Source organism: Canis lupus, chromosome 29 (genome assembly GCF_003254725.2).
Source record: "Canis lupus dingo isolate Sandy chromosome 29, ASM325472v2, whole genome shotgun sequence".
NCBI lineage: Eukaryota > Metazoa > Chordata > Mammalia > Carnivora > Canidae > Canis > Canis lupus.
Window position 1 is genome coordinate 10,096,087 of NC_064271.1, and position 18,343 is coordinate 10,114,429.

At 34.6% G+C, this 18,343-nt stretch overlaps 1 long non-coding RNA gene across 1 annotated transcript in view; it reads left to right on the forward strand.

Annotated features, from left to right (window-relative positions):
- LOC112678492 (uncharacterized) overlaps positions 1-17,438 on the forward strand; it is an 89,857-nt gene extending 72,419 nt beyond the window's left edge. The window contains exon 7 of the long non-coding RNA XR_007407138.1: positions 17,267-17,438. This is a non-coding gene — a long non-coding RNA (uncharacterized LOC112678492). The remainder of the gene's footprint in view (positions 1-17,266) is intronic.
- The last annotated feature ends 905 nt before the right edge of the window (positions 17,439-18,343 follow it).

Sequence of the window (18,343 nt, forward strand, 5' to 3'; positions counted from 1 at the left end):
CTACCCATTTCATCATAAGAAGCCTAATTCAAAGAAGACAGATGAATAGGTGAAAGAGAGGCTGACTTTCTGTCTTAGCACTGGCTTCCACATTACCTAAAACCCAACAGTACAAAATAAGACATTGTTATTGCTTCTCCACTAGAAGTGTTCTTTGCTCGTATGATGATGACCAATAGTCAAGCTATAACTGTTGCAATCTGTCTTTAGACTGCTACTCACCCATTAAAGCCTCATGGCCTGAACATTAAGTTTATTCCTAAATACAATCAATTACAATGTGAATTAAAATTTGCTTGTTTTCTTTAGAGTTGGCTGGAGCTAAGCTGGACCTCCTGGATCCTGCCTTGGATCAGTCTTCCTTGCCTTCCTCATTAGTACAAATAGTATGAGAAGGCTATTCTTTCCTTTCTTTCACCCACGTGCGCTGTGTGGTATGGCAGGTAAAGAAGGCCTGTGGTGTGGTTTAACTGCTACTTATAACAGTTTTATGCCACCACACTTGTACCACCTCGTGAAGTTAAAATTAAAATTACCTCACAAAGAGATGTGGAGAAAAGGGAACCTTTGTGCACTGTTAGGAGGATGTAAAACGGTATAGAGGTGCCTTGAAAAATTAAAAATAAAACTACCATATGATCTAGCAGTTCCACTCTTGGATATATCGGAAGGAAATGAAACCACTATTCTGAAGAGGTATCTGTATTTCCATGTTCATTGTAGCATTTTTCACAGTAGCCAAGACATGGAGACGACCTAAGTATTCATTGATGAACTGATGGATAAAGAAAATGTAAAACATATAGACAATGGAATTTTACTCAGCCACGATAAGGGAGATTCTACTGTTAGTGACCATATGCATGGACCTTGAGGACATGATGCTAAGTGAGATAAATCAGACAGAAAAAGATACTGTATGATCTCTCTTATACATGGAATCTAAAAAAACTGAACTCATAGAAACAAAGAACAAATTGGTGGTTGCCAGAGAGGTGAGGGGGGGAAGGTAGAGGGAGTAAAAAGAATCAAAAGGTATAGACTTACAGTTGTAGGGTTAATAAGTTCTGGCGATATAATGTATAGCGTGATGATTATAGTTAATAATACTGTAATGTATATTTGAACATTACTAAAAAAGAGTAGATCTTAAAAGTCTCATCACAAAAAAATTGGAATCATGCAAGGTGATGGATATTAATTAAATTTACTGTGGTAATCATTTTGCATTATATACAGATATTGAATTGTAATATTGTTCACTTTAAACTGATACAATATTCAAAATATGCCAATTATATCTTCATAAAATTGGGAACAAATAAAAGGGGGGAAAAACCATAGGTTATTTACTTAGAATAGAGAGATTACTCAAAACTGATCCTAACTTATATTGAGTCACCATTGGCCTGCTTGGTCAAAAGGAAAAAGGATTACCTCACAAATGTTTTGTTTCTTTTCTAAGAAGAAAGGACCAATGGTCTTCTAAGTAATATTCAGTTGTGTGCCACCTATCAATTATGATTAATATAAACTGAAAAGCTTTTTTATTTTCAAATGTATGCAAACTAAAATGACCCTCTACAACAAAAGTAGGGTCAGAAAAACCCAAACTCAACCATTGTTACTCAGTGTGAATATATATAATAGCTCATTCCCATCATAACTTATATTCGATATCCTTAATATCAAAATAAAGTGACAAATTTGGATTTGTAGTTCACCATATGTTTACTGCTTCTAGGCCATTTGGGAAGCATATTGCAACTATACAGGGCATAATTAAACTGTAAGAATGCTATAAGCTGAGTTAAATAAGGTACATTACATAATATTCACCAATTTTGTGCCACATTTTTTATTAATTGTTAGCCATTAAAGTGAACACAGGTTCTAAGTGTTTATTAAAGTTTGAGTCATTAAAATGACCCACATTATTAGATTTTACTGGCTGCTAGAAAGCCAGAAAGGAAAATATATGCTAAGCCCATTTTAAAGGAGGTAGCTCCTCAGAAGGTTATCAGTCAACAGGCAATTTATTTGGAAGTAACAGGATCAGGCTATCATCAATAAAAGAGTAATCATCAGTTACAAATATTCAAGAATAAATGAGGGATTTGAAAGAAGGCCAAATTGTATGAAATGGAGTGATAGGAAAATATATTACTCATAGAAACTAGAAACTTTTCCTGTAACTTATTTATGGTTGGCAAATTGTCCAAAAACCTAATTAGACAAGCTGATGTTCTTGGAAGAGATCTCAGACTAGCTCATTACATTAACTCCATAAATTTGTTCTTTCAGAAATCCCCAAGTAGGCAACTAATCATACAGAGAATTTCTTGCTTTTTCTCATTCTTTAATTTCAACTTTTATCATTGGCTAGAGTATTATTTTTACTGAGCACAGAAGTAATTGACCCAGAAAAATTTATTTAGCTTATAAACCATCACTTTAAATTAGATGCAGGTCTAGAGATAATTCAGTTAACATTCTACTATGATTTCTAATTAATATAAAAATGTGAGTACATCTCTTTTTAGTTTATATAATGAGAATAAAATTTATGATAGTATGGAATTTATGTAAGGAAGGAAAGAATGCTAATCCTGAAAACTGTACTCTTTAAGATTGAAGATAACCATTTGTTTCTTTTTAGTCCTCTCTCAAAGTCATGGAACCATGAAGTGTCAATGGTGGAAGACTAATCACAGTGCTTGTGATTAAACTGATAATAAATAGGTGGCTTACATTTTAACTATATAATGTTACCTAACTAACTAGGTGAATATACTATATACTATTTATAAATAACCTTTCTGCATGAGGTAGATGGGGTATAGGAGTTTCTAAATTCAAATATCACGTTTTAGACCAATTAGGTGTTGTTTTAAAAAAGATTTTATTTACTTATTCACAAGAGATACAGAAAGAGACAGAGACATAGGCAGAGGGAGATGCAGGTTCCTGGCAGGGAGCCCAGTGAGAACCGGATCCTCGGACCCTGGGATCACGCCCTGAACTAAAGGCAGATGCCCAACCGCTGAGCCACCCAGGTGTCCCTAGACCAATTAGTTTTATAAAATGTACCAAGAAATAAAAAGTACATTTTGCTTTCATATTCCTTCCTTTCTCTTACCAATGTGCTTTTTTCTCTGCTCCAATTTATCCTATGATCAACAAATTTATGTCTGTGCAGATTTTCCCCAAATTGCGTGCAGGTTTCTATTAACTCTGTAGCAAGATTTTAGCTTATCCCACTTCATGCTGATTTATTTCCTTACTTGTTAAAATACTTCAAATGAGTGATTAATGCAATGGAGAGTAGCTAAAACCTGTATTTAAAGTTTAAAAGATTATTGGGCCCAGACATCCTCAGAGTATTAAAAAATTGAAAGAAAGTGGCTAGACATGAAGTCTGAAATTACTTTACTTAAGAACTAGTATTTGTCAAAATCAAGCTTATGGCTCTGGACAGGGACATTCAAAACGTGTTTTAACGGTAAATATTTCAGCTGTATAACCTGAAATCCTCTGTGAAAACTTTGGAAAAAATTGCCTTAAGCTATGACTAAATTATTTAAGGCTTGTTCTTTTTGAAGTTTAATTTGTATCCCTAAATGATATTAATAGTCAAAAAGAGATTCAAAGTTGAAAATGAATGTATGCCATTTCTGTGATAAAAGCAAAAACAAAACCTGGTGCTGTGTTTGTGTGCTAACATGAAATTTCACCTTATTTGATATATATGGGAAAAGACGGAAAAAGCAAGAAAGAAAAAATAAGGACTTTTTTTTACAAGTTCAATATTTTGTAATCACTTTTTTCTGGTTAGGAGATGGCTCAAGTGGTGCCAGGCACTCAGTTGGTTAAGCAACTGACCCGATTTTGGCTTGGGTCATGATCTCAGGGTGGTGGGATCAAGCCCGACATCAGGCTTCATGCTCAATGGGAGTCAGCTTGAGATTCTCTCTCTCTCTGCCTCTCCCCTCCCCTCCCACTGTCTTTAAAATAAATAAATAAATAAATAAATAAATAAATAAATAAATAAATAAATAAATAAAATCTTAAAAAAGAGAGAGAGATGACTCAAAGATTGTTTAAAGTATTTGTATTGTTCAAGAGGTGGCTGGTCATCATTTCTACTGGAGTTGGAAAAAGAGTTAAATATGTGATTTCCATTCATGGAGCAGAAATTACTTTCAAGGAAAGGTTACAGAAATAGTAAAACAAACTTTTGAAGAGATTTAGGTAACACTGTTGTTTATGTGTCTGTGTAGAATATAAGCATACAGCTACAGAGGTTTAACTTGAAAGGAATCTTTAAAAATTTGACCAAAGGACATTTTAGTTCTGAGATATAATAACCTCTTAGTTGTTGTGCAGTCATAGAAGTGAAGATATTGAAAAGTGAAATAGAAAATTACATTTAAAAACATACACAGTAATGTAAGTTCTTTAAGCTCACAGTCAATGATGTTGGGAAGTTTATAAATCTTGAATGAAGGAATATTATTATAAAAAGGGCATGTAAGTCTAAAAAACTAGAAAACTCTGTATTTAAACCAAAAATATACCTTAAGATAAAAATAAATCTTAGACACCAACAGGATATATAAAGGCTTATCTAAATAAATCAAATATAGTTCAGAATATGCCATTGTGTAAATACTATTTATAATTATGGAAAGGTGTACCCTTTTCAGCAATTTGTGCTATAAAATAAAACAGCAATTCTAATCATCACAGGTTTGTCAGTCGTGTTAAAATCAAATGAATGCTGGGTTACTAAAACATATGGCTTTATAGGAGTGACAATAAAGGTGTGTTTATGGGTTTTAAGACTCTAAGTTATTTATGAGTTATTTGAAGTCAAATTGACAAACGGTACCTATAGAGAAATCCGAAGCAAATGGGAAATTAGGAAAATAATTGAATCATGGAATTATGATGACACCTTTGGGGAGTATGAATTGCCAAACAAGCTTGGTCTACTAGACAGGTTCCCTTAAAGGGACTGAAGAGAAAACCCTCCTTATGGTTATTCAAATTAATACTTTAATTATTATTTTTGTTAAAGCATCCTACTACTATTACTGGTATGGAATGAGGAATCCATAAAGCATTTTGATTAAGCACACTAAAATTGTGTTTCTCCAGTTAATATATGAACTGAATTAGAATTTATTGAAGATAAAAATGTCACTTTAGATATGTAATAACTCCTGTGGTCTCAAATGAATGGTAATATCTCAAATGGATGATAAAAGATTAAGTCCATTTTACATAATAACTCATGTAATTTAGAAAGCAATTGGCTGGGTGGAAAAGGGCTCTGTTTTTAATACTTCTGATTTTCCTATAAATAGAATAGAATTGTGGTGCAAATACAACCCTAAATAGTAAATAACTCTTGCTCTTCAAATCCAAATTTTACTTTTCAGTGAATCTTGATTTATAAAAGTACCCTTCAAATCTTCATCTTAGGACTCCTAGTAAGCCAAAGCATGCTACTGTGATAATCTCTAGTATTTGTTTCTTCTTAGATTTTTTAATATTCCTGAAACATGCTAATCTTAACCACAATCTAACTTTAGATTTATGGCAGGGTCTCCATGTTCTCCATCTTACCTAATATAAATACAGTACAAAAAAATCTTTTTGTTTTTAAAGAAAAAGAACTTTAACTTTTTTTTTTTTTTTAAGATTTTAGTTATTCATGAGAGACAGACAGAAAGAGGCAGAGACATAGGAAGAGGGAGAAGCAGGTTCCTTATGGGGTGCCTGGTGTGGGACTCCATCCCAGGACTCTGGGATCATGACCTGAGCCAAAGGCAGACACTCAATCACTGAGCCACCCAGATGCCCCAAGAACTCTTAACTTTTAAGCAAGTTTAGATTTACAGAAAAATTTAAGACACAGTGGAAAGTTTCCACATACCTTCACCCAGTTTCCCTCTTTATTAATTTGTATTAATCTGGCACCTTGACTGTGGTTAAGGAACCAATATCGATACATTATTATTGACTAAACTTGATCATTTATTCAGATTTCCTTAATTTGTACTTGATGTTTTTGTTTTTGTTTTTGTCCAGCACTCATGTAGGATTGCACACTCCATATAGCCATCAGTTTTCTTTAGGCTTTTCCTGGCTGTGAGAGTTTCTCACTTTCCTTATTTTTGATGACCTTAACAGTTTTGAGGCACACTGGTCAGGTTTTGTGGGATGCCCTTCAATCGGAATTTGTCTGATGTTTTTCTCATGAAGAATTTCCTTTTGCTCTCCATTCTCATTTACCTCCGATTTCTCCTCACTGCAATGACAAGTCTTTGCTGTGCGTGGGTAAGCTCTTCAGAAGGTTTTTTATCACTGGGGAGTTTTTGCAGAGTCGTCCCTGACTGCAAAGAGATCGTTTCCCTTCCTTGGGGGTGAACAGCTCCTGAGTGACAAGCTCCTTCTAAAACTGAGAACCAGTAACCTGTCCACTTTGATCATCAAATTCTGCTGCCTTTATTGTAGATTCAACTGCCCTGCCTACAGGTTCTGTTGAAGGTGTATTTTTTTTTTAAAGACTTTTAAATTTATTTTAGAGAGAGAGAAAGAGAGCACTAGCTGTCTTGTGGGGCAGAGGGAAGGGAGAGAGAATCTTAGGCAGACTCTGCACTGAGCACGGAGCCTGACGTGAGGCTCCATCACAGGACTCTAAGATCATGACCTGAGCTGAAACCAAGAGTCAGGCACTTAACTGACTGAACTATCCAGGCATTTTCATGCTTTTCTATTATTAATCTTGGAAAGATACTAAACCTTTCTGAGCCTCAGTTTCATTTATGTAAAATGGGAATGATGGTGTCCATACTACAGATTAGTGTGAGAATTATGTGAGGTAAAATATGTGAAGGGGCAAAGTCCAGAATTCTGCCCTCCGCACACGCTCATCAATATCAAATCCCCTTCTTCTCTCCCCGCCCCCATACTTTTCTGAAGCCCTCTCTAATTCCATATGTGTTATCTCTTTCCCTTTCACATTTTATCTCACTTTGAAACTTATTTGTATTTCATGCACATGTTATTTTATTCTCTGCCCCTAAATCTTTTCTACCAGTTCCCTTATCCTTTCTCCTGATGGTATCAGCCTGTGTTTGCATTTCCAGGTTTTTTGTTTGTTTGTTTGTTTGTTTGTTTTTTAAATACAATAAAACCAAGCTTTTCCAGCACAAAACTCAAAGGCCTAGGATACTGAACGAAGTTATTGAACATGACTTCCAGAAGAATTGTGCACTCAGTTGATTGGTAGAGGCAAAAACCCAATGGTAGAGGCTTAGTGGGACGCCAGATGTGAAGAAATGCAGGTGGACATTGTGGATTATATTTTAAAGATGATCAGAAAAAGGAAATAAAGAATGGTACTTTGAGAATTCCCCAAAGGAGGAGAGTAAATAGAGAAATGAGAACAAGAAGGGAAAGTTGAACCAGACAGGATTCTATTGGGAAAGGGAGTATAAGAAGAACAACAAATTTTAAGGTATAAAGAAAGAAATTAATTATTTGCTCCGAAAATTTTTATTTAGAGGCTTAGTACAGGAGTATAGTCAACTCCCTCCTTCAAAGATCTTTCTTTCATTATGAAATGTGCAGAAAAATAGGAAAATAATCTAATTTAAAAGTACAGAGCAATCCATTTCTTTTTCGTCTTTTTATTATTTTATTATAAGATATACAAAAAGTAGAAAAAAAGCAAAGAAAAAATATATAATTTGTTTAATGAATAATTATGAGGCGACTACTCATGTTACCAACACTTATTCCCAGAGAATGTTGGCTGCCCCCTAGGAGTCCTCCACTCCCTTTCCCAAATAGAAGTCCCTCTCACTGTCTTTCTTCTCATTAGTGTTTTCTTGCCTTTAACAATTTACAACAATTTACAATTCCTTAAGCATTCCTAAACAATAAGGTTTAGTTTCTGACTGTTTGAGAACCACGTAGAAATGGAACCATAGTATGGATTCATTTGTTTCTTGTTTCCTTCATTCAGCATTATGCTTGTGAGATGTATCCCTTCAGCTGAATGCAGTTGTAGTTCATTCATTTGCATTGACACATAATGCTCCTTTGTTGAATGTACCACAATTTACTAAGAAATTCTACTGTTGGTGGCTATTTGGGTTATTTGTAGTATTCATTACAGCAAGGCCGCCTTGAAAATTCTTGTACTTGTCTCCTGGCGCATGTGGGTCTTTATTCCCTTAGGTTCTCTACTTCAGTGCAGAACTGATATGTCATACGGAGTGTAAATTTTCAAGTCTGTTGAATAAGGCTGAACTCTTCTGAGGTGATCATGCTGATGTACAGGTGCATTATCAGCATATACATGCAGTTTCAGTCGTGTTTAGACTTTGAGTTTAATCTTCTTTCCTTGATTACTAATAAAGTTGAGTACATTATGTCTGTTGGCCATTTGAATATCATCTTTTATGAAGTCAAATTTTTTGACCATTTTATTTATTTGCAGAAGTTCTTTTGGTAGTTAGTATTTTATTGAAACTAGTATAAAAATGAGAGACACTAAGGTAACATCTTTTTAAAACATTAACTCATGCATTTACTAATTTTTTGCCCTGTGCTTTTTCTTGTATTTCAGTCTTTTTTAAAAAAGATTTTATTTATTTATTCATGAGAGACACACAGAGAGAGGCAGAGACATAAGCAGAGAGAGAAACAAGGTCCCTTCAAGGAGCCCTATGTGGGACTTGATCTCAGGACCCCAGGATCATGACCTGAGTCAAAGGCAGATGCTCAACCTCTGAGCCACCCAGGTGCCCCATTTCAGTCTTTCTATATGGTATCACCCCATTCTCTGCCTGTAGTATATCCTTTAGAATTTTCTTACTAAGGTCCTTCAAGTGACAATCTCACTTTCTTCCATCAGAAAATGCCTTTAAATAATAAAAAAAAACATGTATCTAAAAAAATATTTTCATTGGGGGCATAGCAACCTTTCATTCCATTAAAGATTTAGTTCCAGGGATCCCTGGGTGGCGCAGCAGTTTAGCGCCTGCCTTTGGCCCAGGGCGCGATCCTGGAGACTCGGGATCGAGTCCCACGTCGGGCTCCCGGTGCATGGAGCCTGCTTCTCCCTCTGCCTGTGTCTCTGCCTCTCTCTCTCTCTCTGTGTGTGTGACTATCAAAAAAAAAAAAAAATTAAAAAGAAAGATTTAGTTCCTTTCATTTGTGGTTTTTATTAACGTTCTTTGAAATATCATTCATCAGTTTGTCACTACTTTCAATGCTATTAAAATATTTTCTGATTGTTTAAAATATTTTGCATGATTTTTTGGTGTTAGGTAATTTCACTGTTATCCACCTAAAATTAGCTTTCTTTAAAAAAAAAACATATTGTTAGGGGTTGTTTAGAAGAATCTATGGATTGGTGCTTTCCATCAATTATAGAAGTCTCATCCCATACCTCTTGAAATATTATCTAATTTTTCTCTCTCCTTTCTCTCCTCCCTCTCTTCCTCCCTTCCCTTCTGTCCTCTTCCCTTCTCTTTCTTTTCTTTTCTCTCTCCATCTCTATCTTCTTGTCTTCTCTTTGTGGAACTACAATTAAAAAGTATGTTAAGTGAGGGGCACCTGGGTGGCTCAGCAGTTGAGAGTCTTCCTTTGGCTCAGGTCATGATTCCAGGGTCCTGGGATCCAGTCTCACATCAGGCTCCCTGTGGGGAGTCTGCTTCTCCCTCTGTTTATGCCTCTGCTTCTCTGTGTCTCTCATGAATAGATAAATAAAATCTTGGGAAAAAATGTATGTTAAGTGAAAGGTATGATGTTCGTGATGTAAAGATTCAATATTGTTAAAATGTCAGTTCTTTCCAAATTGACCGTAGATTCAATGCAATCTCAATTAAAATCTCCCAAAATTATTTTGCAGCTATTGACAATAGATGACAACAGATGACTGCTACAAAATAAAGAGCCCAGGAATAGACCCACAGTAATATAGTTAATTGATCTTTGTCAAAGGAGCAAAAACATTTTGGTGGAGAAAGGATAGTTTAAAAGAAAAAAAAAAACAACCAGTGCTGGAACAGTTGGAAGTAAAATGGAAAATTACAAAACTTCTAGAAAAAGAATAAGGGTGATTGGGTGGCTCAGTTGGTTAAGCAACTGCCTTCAGCTCAGGTCATGATCCCAGGGTCCTGAGATCAAGCCCTGAGTCAGGCTTCTCCCTCTTCCTCTGCCTGCCACTCTTGCTCATGAGCTCTCAATCTCTCTCTGTCAAATAAATAAAATAAAATCTAAAGAAAGAAAAGAAAAGAAAGAAAAAAAAGTAGGAGAAATTCTAGGGAATCCTTGATTTAGTAATGAATTTTAGATATAGCACCAAAAGAATGATCCATAAAAATAAAATTGGTAAGTTGATTATCATTAAAATTAAAAATTTCTGCTCAAAGTCATGATGAAAAGAATCCAAAGACAAATCACAAAGTGAAAGGAAATATTTACAAAAACATATCTGATAAGACTGTATGTTTGTTGTATCAATCATATACAAAGGACTCTTAGAACTAAGAAAAAAACTCAATTAAAAATAGATAAAAGATCTGAATAGACACATCACTGAAGAAGATATATAGATGGCAGTTAAGTAGGTGAAAAGATGCTCAATATCATTGTCATAAGGAAATTGAAAATTAAAGTAACAATGAGCTATCATTACACAGCTATTAAAATGGCTAAAATTAAAAAAAGAAAAAGAAAACAAATGAGAAGAGAAATCTGACAATATCAATTGCTAGTGAGGATGCAAAGCAACAACTCTCATTCATTGTTTCTGGGAATGCAAAACAGGATAGCCACTTTGGAAGACAGCTGAGTAGTTATTACACAGCTAAACACAGTTGGATCATATGATTCAGCAATTGCACTTCTAGTTATTTACCCAATTTGAAAACTTATAGCCACACAAAAAATCTGCATGTGAATGTTTATAACAATTTTATTCAGAATCCCCCCAAACTGGAAGTAACCAAGTTGTCCTCAAGTGGGTGAATGTATAAACACACTTTGGTGCATCCAAACAATGAAATATGATTGAATAATTGAAAAAGTGAGTTACTGAGCCACAAAAAGACATGGGTGAATCTTAAATGCATATTACTTAATGAAAAGAAGTCACTCTGAAAAGCTATGTACAGTGTGATTTTAATTTTAGGACATTCTGGAGAAGACAAAACTATGGGAATCATAAAAAGAATAGTGGTTGTCAGGATTTGGGGGAAGATGAAGGAACTGAGTAAATGAATCTTAAGAGATATTTTAGGGTGAGAAAACTGCTTTGTATAATACTGTTATGTTGAATACACAACATTATACATTTGTCAAAACCCATGGAACTTTATAGTACAAACAGTGAAACTTAACGCAAATTGAACAAAATATTTAGGAAGTTGGGGACCCCAGGGTAAGGTACAGAATGTGATAAAAGAAAACAATCTAAGTATATAAAAAATGTAAAAAATAAACCACTGAAGGCTGGAGGGGAAAAGATACAAACCTAAGTAACATTGGAAATAAACAATATTTATATGGTGTTCACTGTTGTTGTTTGACAGCTTACTGGGGCCATTTTATCTAGTTCGTGACTTGAGTGAGCCTGGATCACTCAGGTTATGGAAACCTAGGTTGCAAATTCACCCATGGCTTCCCAAATTATTGTCTCTTTCTTTTTCACCCTGCTTTGTTAGTACTAAGAAAATCTTCCTTGTAATCCATTGTGTGTATACAGTTGAGTAGATTTACTTCTGGTTTATCCTTTTATCTTAAGCATTTAGCACTTTTTAAATACCTTGCATAACCTAAAGAGGTTCTCCCTCTCTAAACTCCTTATTTTGGGTGGCTACCGAGCTTTATGTTTTATCTGTCTTCCCTGAGGAGGTTGCCAAGCTGAAGCCTAAATTTTCAGGGATCAGCAAATTCTTTAGAACAAAAGTGGCCACCAGTATATTAGCCACCTGTCTCTCATTTTCTGTTTCTGTTCTCCTTATATTTGGCCAGCTAGTACTCTACTCTTTTGTCAGCTCTTTCTTGTTTTGGGGAAGATACTTTTTATGTTTTATCTTGCACTTTAGTTCTCAGAGGGTGTTATTGCTTGAATAACCAGGCCCATTCATGGAAATCAGACCTTCAACATATTCTTTTAGTAAGTATTTAAATGTTTTGTTTCTGACACTGTTTTCAATACTGGAGGGACAGCAATGAACAGGACAGTAATCTCTGTTTTCAGGGAGCTTGTGGTGATCACAAAGATCAAAACTTTGAAAAATAAACAAAGTAATAAGAAAATTTCAGGTGTTAATATTAAATGATATAAATCTTCTTAGGAAAGTAGAATTGAAGGTCATGTTATGAATGAGTATAAATGGATATGGGACTGGGGAAGCTAGTACTCTTGGGTTGGATTAAAATTAATTCCAGTGGGAGTTACTCAATATGAATGACATGATTTCAGAGCAATAATATGGGGCCAGTTGAATTTAGGCAGTATGAGTTAAAAATGGATCCAATCAGAATTGATAATTTTCCTACTAGTGTCTAACTGCTTAGGAGGAAGAAGTAGGATAAAGAGAAACTTACATTCTTATGTAAGTTATATTCTTACAAAAATATTACAAACTTATATTCTTACATAAATTTGGGACACATGCATTTCTTCCTCTGCCAAAACATATTGTAAGTGTAAATTTAGCTACTAAAATGTTTTTGACAGTGCTACATATAAATATCATGTAAATTGTATTATCAAGCATACCACATTTTTATTAATTACTTTGTTTAGTTGTTAACCCAAGTTGTCCTAGTTCCTGGTACTACATGAGTTTAAATTAATTTTGTTGGTATCCCTGGGTGGTGCAGCCGTTTGGCGCCTGCCTTTGGCCCAGGGCGCGATCCTGGAGACCCGGGATCGAATCCCACATCGGGCTCCCGGTGCATGGAGCCTGCTTCTCCCTCTGCCTGTGTCTCTGCCTCTCTCTCTCTCTCTCTCTGTGACTATCATAAGTAAATTAAAAAAATAAATAAATAAATAAATTAATTAATTAATTTTGTTAATTTTATCTTCCTTTTATTAATTTCATTAATTTTATTAATCTTTCCAAAGGGCAACTTCTGGCTTTGTTCATTTTTTATATTGTATTATAGTCTTTCTACTAAATTGATTTTTCCTATTATTTTTATTATTTTCTACTTTATTTTGCCTTTTTTCTTTTCTTTTATTAACAGGGAATATTATAGATTTTTTTCAGCCTTTTTCTTTCTAAATATATTATTTGAAGGCTACAAATTTTACTTCAAAAATTCTGAGTTCCTCAAGTGTTGAGCAATATTTTCATTATCATTCAGTTAAAAATATTTTCTAATTTTTTTGTGATTCTTCTTTGACTTGTGTGCTTAGAAATTAGCTGCTTAATTGCCAACAGTTGGTGACTTTCTAGTTATAGTCTCTCATTAACTTCTAGTTTAATTCTTCTAATGGCAGTTTACATACTCTGAATGAAATCAATCCTTTGAAGTTCTTAAACCTTCTTCTATAATGTAGCATATGGTTAACTTGGAAAATATTCCGAATGTAGATTTAAAAAAAATATGTGTTTTGTGGTTGGTGAAAACAATATTTTATGTATTTCAATTAAATTTGTTAATTAAGTTTTCTGTCCATTTCTAACTCTCTATCTTCTTGTTCTATTAGATACGGAGAATATTTGGTCTCTTACTATGACTCTGAATTTGTATACTATTTTTCGATTTATCAATTTTGTCACAAAAATTTTCTTTATGTTATTGAAAATGTATTAATTTTGGATTGTACAAATTCCTGGTGAATTGATGCTTTTATTATTATGAAATATTCCTTTTAATCTCTAGAAATGTTTTCTGTATTAAAATATGCTTTGACCATTAACATAAAAATAGATTTTTCTTGTATTTAAAAAGTGTCTCTCACAAGCAGCATTTGTTTTTTATTTAAATTAAATGTATTTAATTTCTTTTCATTTTAAAAACTGAATCGTTTTCCTCTTTTTGTACAGTTTTGCTTCTTTTCTTGGCAAAACTATATAAGCTTTTCTTAAATTTGCATCTGAAAACATCTTTATTTCCATATTCCTATTGAGAACTCAGCATCTTGTCTTATTGTTTTCTCTTTCATCGTATTTTATCTCTTTTTCTCTTGTTCCTTTTAAGATATCTTTTTTTTTAAATTTTTATTTATTTATGATAGTCACAGAGAGAGAGAGAGAGAGAGAGAGGCAGAGACAGAAGCAGGCTCCATGCACCGGGAGCCTGATGTGGGATTCGATCCCGGGTCTCCAGGATCTCGCCCTGGGCCAAAGGCAGGCGCCAAACCGCTGCGCTACCCAGGGATCCCCGATATCTTTCTTTATATCTGTCTGTCATCCTGCCTGTCTCTCTGCACCCCCATCTCTCAACAGTTACATTATATGATATGGCAAGTGGAATTTTTTATTTGTCCTACTAAAACTTACAGAGGTTCCTGAATCAAGGCTTGATCTCCTGCAACAGTTCAGAATTTTTTTGTCATTGTCTTTTCAATCTGCTATTTAATCCATTTCAGATATTGAACATTTTAATTTTTTAATCTCCATATGTTTCTTTCATTCCAATTTTCTGCTGAAATTCTCCTTCTCTTTATTTCTTTCACTTTTTCTATTGTTTAATATGTTAAACATGGTTATTTTAATATTCTTTCTGCCAAGTTAAAAATCTAGATCACCTGTAAGCCTGTTTCTATTATCCTTTTTTTCCTTTGGTTTTGATTAATTTAGCCTTGTCTTTTGGCACTTAAAATTATACAGGCTACAGATGATATGGAACATCTCTTTCTTTGCTTGAATGATTGACTTCTTAATCCAATCAGGACTGTGACTCAGGCCACATTGAAGTTTTGGTAAGGTTTACTTCTGGTTCATCCCATGATTCTAGGGTGTACCCCTTCAGGATTTTCAACAGGGTAAGTGGTGTGGCCAGTTAGTCTTCCTGGTGGGTCTTGACTTTGATTTCTGGATTTGCTTAGCTGCTTCCAACTTGCACTTTTTAGTTTTGCAAATGCCTTGAGGGCAAAAATGGCTGATGGCTTTCAGATCTCTAGCCTGTCTCTCTAGCTTCATAAAACTGACAAAAGTGCAAATATTATTAAACTCTGGATTGCAGGTAATTTTGTCACTATTATTATTATTTTTAAAGATTTTATTTGTTTACTCGTGAGAGACATAGAAAGAGAGAGGCAGAGACAGGGGTAGAGGGAGAAGCAGGCTCCCTGTGGGAAGCCGGATGTGGGACTCAATCCCAGGACCTGAGAATCATGACTCAAGCATGGAGCCACCCAGGCACCCCTAATTTTGTCATTATTAATGCAAACAATTGCTTGTTATCATCATCAAGATTATTTTTATTATCATTATTGTATCATCAAGAAATCAGTATTTTCTTGGATTGAGGATGGGATTAAATTACAGGCCTGGGTTTGTAGCTTTTAACCACCTATTTAAAATCAAAGCTTTACAAAGTCTTAAGGATCTCATTTTGAGAGATTCTTACCATAACAAAGAACTCTATTTTCTGGCTACTTTCACAGTGCCTTTCTCCCTTCCCTGCCTTACACATTGTTAACTATTTCTGGTAAAATCTAGATAATGTATCATAAATGCTTTCATACTTTTTCTCTCAGCTACAATTTTTTAGTTGTAGCTAAAAAATCACCTTAGTTGGTGTGGTGATGTCTTTAGTGAGATCTCTCCATTATCTAGATGAAAAGGCATTGCCTCAACTTCCTTCCATTATTCATGCTTATTAATGATCCTTTCCATTATCTCCATCACTGCTTTAATAGAGTTTGGTTATCTCTAAAAAGATTTTGTAAATTAAGGTAAGACTGCTTAGAGATAATCAAGGATATTTTATTTATAAAATATCACAAATATTATTTAAGTTGTTTCTGCTGATAGCCCTTTCTGTAACTTAGACATGAATCCATAAGGAGGTGACTTGAGAACCAGTCTCTAAGAGAACACAGTTCCAACTACTCATCCCTTTCCCATCCAACATTCATTCTCCTTCTGCCTAATTCTTCCTCAAGATGTAATAATACATTTGAAGTTCTAGCTACTTTTACTTTTATGTTCACTACTTTTTAAAACTATCCTAGAACCCGACATGAATCCAACAGCTGCTAATAATTACTTTCAAATGCATGACATGTTTTTCTTTGCTATTTAAAAAAAATATAAATTATTGGCTGTACCTTGAATACAATTGTGAAAACAAACAAGTAATTTCTGCAATTACTTATTTACCTTATAACAATATTTGTAATTTCAATAATAAAACCAGGCTGGTCTGATGCTCATTTGTTATAAAAGAAAAAAATTAAATATCTGGCCTCAGAACTGATACTTGTAGGCTAAAATCAATTCAGAGCATTTCATTTATCGCCTCAACTGCCAAAACATCTACTTATAATCATCTTTGTCCAGATCAAAAATAGAAGAGTTTCATGATTAAAGATGGTGGATTCTTTTTTTTTTTTTTTTTTTTTTTAGGTCTAAAAAGCAACTTTGTTGTGCTCCCTTTTAAAATCCCCAAGAACAGGGGCAGCCCAGGTGGCTCAGTGGTTTAGTGCTTCCTTCAGCCCAGGGCATGATCCTGGGGTCCTGGGATCAAGTCCTGTGTTGGGCTTCCTGCATGGAGCCTGCTTTTCCCTCCCTGTGTCTCTGCCTCTCTCTGTGTCTCTCATGAATAAATAAAATATTTAAAAAAAATCCCCAAGAACAGCCAGAAATATGTGTAACTAACATAGCAGTGCTTTCTATGTTTGTTTCTCTATTGCTCTCCTTTCTAACCTTCTGTGGCCACTATATATACCACAACTACTCCCAGAAGACAGAAATAATATCAGTGAATAGTTTTCTAACATTTGTTTTATTTTTCACATATGATTTTTACCAAGAGACTTTTCACTTAAAAGTACTAATTATTTTCAAAAAACTTTATTGAGCTTAGAAATACGTGGCAAATTTGACATCTTCCACAGAGATTAGGAAGACACAATTTTAAAAGATTTTTTTTCTTCATTGCTGGACTGTGTATGATATTTGGGTAAAGATAAAATATTAGGTAATTTTAGATTATATTTACAAATGCAAAATATTTTTTGCATGTTTGTGAAAAACATCTCTTTCTTTTTTTAAAGATTTATTTACTTATTTTACGGAGAGAGAGAGCACAAATGGGAGGGCCAGAGAGAAGGAGAATCCCAAGCAGACTCTACACTGAGCATGGAGCCTGATGCAGGGCTTGATTTCATGACCCTGAGATCATGATCTGAGCTGAAACCAAGAGTCAGACGCTTAACCAACTAGGCCATCCAGGTAGGTGCTCTGTGAAGAACTTTCTTAATTATTGGTTCAAAGAGCTTGCTTCTTACTAATCCAGAGTTCTCTGGGTGACTCTTGGTCTATTGGTGGTTGCATGATGGCTCAGGGAAACCCCTGTACAAGTCAGGGTGCCCAATTCCTAAAGTCAGGTGGGTTGCCCCATTCTAAAATGTTCTCTGAAGGTAGAAGGAGTCAGGGCTCACAAGCTTAATTTGGGCAAGCTGGTTGAGTGGTGACACAATGTGACATCACTCACAAGGCTTTCTCTTCAAGATCTAAGAAAGTGCCCTGGTCTCCTGTTTAGGAAAGCTGAAAGAAGCAGGCCATAGGGATGAGGTAGAAGGGTTGTGGGGTTATCTCTGGATTACTTACTCAATGAATAAGTCGTGAAAATTTATGTCTAAGAATCGTAAGATATTTGGAATCTAAACATAAAAAGGCACACCCACTGTTTTGTGACTAATGATTTTTTCCCTCTAGTTTGCACTATTAGAGAAAAAGGTATTTGATTTCAAAGGCATTAGTGACAAAATTTTGAAGACCATTACCAGATTTTCCTTTAGATTTTACCATGTACTTCTTCTAACATAATTACTACAAAGAAAAGTAAAAATACACGCTTTACACCTTCAGAATTCAATAGATATCTATATGGATGTCTTTAATTTCCATATATCTAACTACTGACTCAACATTCCCTACCCAAACCTTTCTATCTCAAGTTTCCTGTATCTAATTAGTTGGTGTACTCATCCACTTATTTGCTCAAGCCAAAACCTGGGGAGTCACCCCATATTCTTGCTTTTTCACTCACACACCTCTCATTTAACACATTATCTAGCACTTCATCTCTACCTGTAGCATGTGTCATATACCTGTCTCCTTTTTCTATC